Consider the following 4,186-nt stretch of genomic DNA (forward strand, 5'->3'; position numbering starts at 1 on the left):
CTTCGTCGCATATGGGCTTTTCCTAGTGTTTTACTCTTAAGTATAGCTATGGTATTCTCAGTTCAACTGTCTATTCAACAAATAAATGGAAGTTCGATCTATCAATATCTATGGTCTTGGACCGTCAATAATGATTTTTCTTTAGAATTTGGATACTTGATTGACCCACTTACTTCTATTATGTTAATACTAATTACTACTGTAGGAATCCTGGTTCTTATTTATAGTGATGGTTATATGTCTCACGATGAAGGATATTTGAGATTTTTTGTTTATATAAGTTTTTTCAATACTTCCATGTTGGGATTGGTTACTAGCTCCAATTTGATACAAATTTATTTTTTTTGGGAACTCGTGGGAATGTGTTCTTATTTATTGATAGGCTTTTGGTTTACACGACCAATCGCAGCGAGTGCTTGTCAAAAAGCTTTTGTAACTAATCGTGTAGGGGATTTTGGTCTATTATTAGGAATTTTAGGTTTTTTTTGGATAACAGGTAGTTTAGAGTTTAGGGATTTGTTCAAAATAGCTAATAACTGGATTCCTAATAATGGAATTAACTCTTTACTTACTACTTTGTGTGCTTTTTTATTATTCCTTGGTGCAGTTGCGAAATCCGCACAATTCCCTCTTCACGTATGGTTACCCGATGCTATGGAAGGGCCCACTCCTATTTCGGCTCTTATACACGCAGCAACTATGGTTGCTGCGGGAATTTTTCTTCTAGCTCGACTTCTTCCTCTTTTCATATCTTTACCTTTGATAATGAGTTTTATTTCTTTAGTAGGTACAATAACACTATTCTTAGGAGCTACTTTAGCTCTTGCTCAGAGAGATATTAAAAGAAGCTTAGCCTATTCTACAATGTCTCAATTGGGTTATATGATGTTAGCTCTAGGTATAGGTTCTTATCAAGCTGCTTTATTCCATTTGATCACTCATGCTTATTCAAAAGCTTTATTGTTCTTGGGATCCGGATCCGTTATTCATTCAATGGAACCTCTTGTTGGATATTCACCAGATAAAAGTCAAAATATGGTTCTTATGGGCGGTTTAAGAAAATACATTCCAATCACAAGAACTACTTTTTTATGGGGTACACTTTCTCTTTGTGGTATTCCACCTCTTGCTTGCTTCTGGTCCAAAGATGAAATCCTTAGTAATAGTTGGTTGTATTCGCCCTTTTTTGGAATAATAGCCTCCTTTACTGCAGGATTAACTGCCTTTTATATGTTTCGGATATATTTACTTACATTTGATGGGTATTTGCGTGTTCATTTTCAAAATTACAGTAGCACTAAAGAGAGTTCCTTGTATTCAATATCCTTATGGGGAAAAAGGATACCCAAAGGAGTGAATAGGGATTTCGTTTTATCAACAACGAAGAGTGGAGTTTCTTTTTTTTCACAAAATATACCAAAAATTCAAGGTAATACAAGAAATAGGATAGGATCCTTTACTACGTCTTTTGGGGCTAAAAAAACTTTTGCCTATCCGCATGAAACGGGAAATACTATGTTATTTCCTCTTCTTATATTACTACTTTTCACTTTGTTCATTGGATTCATAGGAATCTCTTTTGATAATGGAGGAATTGGTAATGGAATAGCAGAGTTAACCATATTATCAAAGTGGTTAACTCCCTCAATAAACTTTACCCAGGAAAGTTCTAATTCTTTTGTAAATTCATATGAATTTATTACTAATGCAATTTCTTCTGTAAGTCTAGCTATCTTTGGTTTATTCATAGCATATATCTTCTATGGATCCGCTTATTCTTTTTTTCAGAATTTGGATTTAATAAACTCTTTTTACAAAGGAAATCCTAAAAAAGAATTTTTAGATCAAGTAAAAAAAAATATATACAGTTGGTCATATAATCGTGGTTATATAGATATTTTCTATACTAGGGTCTTTACCCTCGGTATAAGAGGGTTAACCGAACTCACGGAGTTTTTTGATAAGGGTGTTATTGATGGAATTACCAATGGAGTGGGTCTTGCTAGTTTTTGTATAGGAGAGGAAATTAAATATGTAGGGGGAGGTCGAATCTCGTCTTATTTATTCTTTTTTTTATGTTATGTATCTGTGTTTTTATTCTTTTTTCTTTCTTAAGTTAAGGAATTTACAACAAGTCTCTTGCAAAAATAACTATCCTATCCCCTTTCTACAATCTCTCTATATCCTTGTTACATAAGGTAAGTATTGTATAATAGTTCGGTTTTCCGCGATTTTTTCCATTCCTCTGTGTAAATACCCTAATATGGGTTCACAATCAATAACATCCTCACCATCGAGAGTAACGATCAGTCGAAGAACACCATGCATTGATGGGTGTTGAGGGCCCATATTGACTATCATGAGATCTTTTCTTGTAAGCGGTAGACTCATATCCTTTCTTCCTTAATTCATTATTCCATGAAAATGGATTATTCCATGAATTCCTCAAAGCGAGGCTCATCAAAATGAAAAATCTAAGACTACTATAAGACTACTAAAAAAATAATAAAACAAGAAAAAAATTTGAACGATTAAATTACTGCTCCCGAATATTCAACTGACCGATTAATTTCTTATAACGTACTCTATTTTTCTTTGCCAAATAAGCCAGCAAACGTCGACGTTTTCCCAAAAGTCTTCGTAGACCTCTTTCCGATGAAAAATCTTTTTTGTGTAATTCCAAATGTGAAGCAAGTCTCCGTATCTTATTGGTGAAACTGAATACTTGAAATTCAACAGAACCCCTGTTTTCTTCTTTTTCTTCTTTAACCATAAATCCAAAAATTTTTCTACCTCCTTTCTTTTTCATGTATTTTTCTGATCAGGAAAAATACAAAATTATGTCAGTTATTTTGAAGTTATTCTAATCTCGTACACACACAAATTTGCAATTATTCATCTACTACTGGAATTTGGATTTATTTTATCGATGCAAATTGGATTTGGATAGAAGGGTACATTCTTTCTAATATTTTAGATAGAAGAAATGTTTCTTCTATCTAAAATATTAGAAAGAATTTTGCTGATTTATTTATTGCTATATGCAATTTATGGAATTGATACACCATTTAATTGATATCATTTAGCAAAATGAAACACAGCATATGCATCCATCTTTTGGCTCGAGAATTTCACGGGATAGAGATATGGTATAAGAAATAGACTATTAAGTAACTCTAAATGAATTGTGGATACATCTGTATCCTTAACATACTGAAACGATTGTCATTATTCGTATCAAACCAATAGCGATTCATACAAGCTAAATCTTCTAATCAATGGTGGGCCAATAATGAATTTTTTTGCATATGTATTAAGACGCTTGGCCTGATTTCGAAATTGTCCAGAGTTTTATATGTTGTTTTCATTGCAAAATGATGGGTCTCCTTCCATAACTTTCCAATTACGAGTACGAGAATTGAAAGACATGAAAATTCTCAATTCTCTACGGCGTCTAGTAGATAGAAACAAGAAAATCAGAAGAATCTTTCTCTCTATTCACTATCATTCCGCGTCTTCGACTTCTATTAGTTTCTTTTCTTCTTTAATGCAATAGCTATAGTTTGATATAAGAATCCATTTCTCAAAGTAATGGAAACCATTCTCTTATAGGAAATGGTTCGAAAATCGCTATTCCACCTTTTAGGTATCGTGAAAAGTGATACCTGTGAAGATCGTGCATTTCAGTCAAATTCAGATCCGTTTTTCGAGTCCATGATATAATATAACCAAATTGGATAGATCTTCCACCTGTTTAGCTAAGAAAGAATAGATACAGAGGTGGATAATAGATCGATATGAAGATCATGAGCTGCCCCATAATGAAATCGCCAGTAGTCGCGAATATCTCCTTCTTCCCTAATCCAAGATTGGAGAAAGAAGATCTAAGAGGGACCTATGGAGAATGTAGTCAGAAATCCATAATAGAGTCCGACCACAACGACCGAATTAATTATCCTCATCGAGAAACTTAGACTACTAAATAGAAAAGATTTGAAAATCATGGCATGGGTCTCCTTTTTTTCTTTCTTTAGAGTTTTCTATATGCACAATTTCTCGATGTTTCGATGAGAATTTCTTGACTTTCCATATATAGAAAGAGATAGACTATAAATGACATCTCTTATGTCAATAAGACCAAAGGGATGGATATTAAATGATAGGAAGTGCTAGGAAGTGAAATAGA

This window comes from Triticum urartu, unplaced genomic scaffold (genome assembly GCF_056163025.1).
Source record: "Triticum urartu cultivar PI428250 unplaced genomic scaffold, HENAU_Tu73 scaffold1, whole genome shotgun sequence".
Lineage (NCBI taxonomy): Eukaryota > Viridiplantae > Streptophyta > Magnoliopsida > Poales > Poaceae > Triticum > Triticum urartu.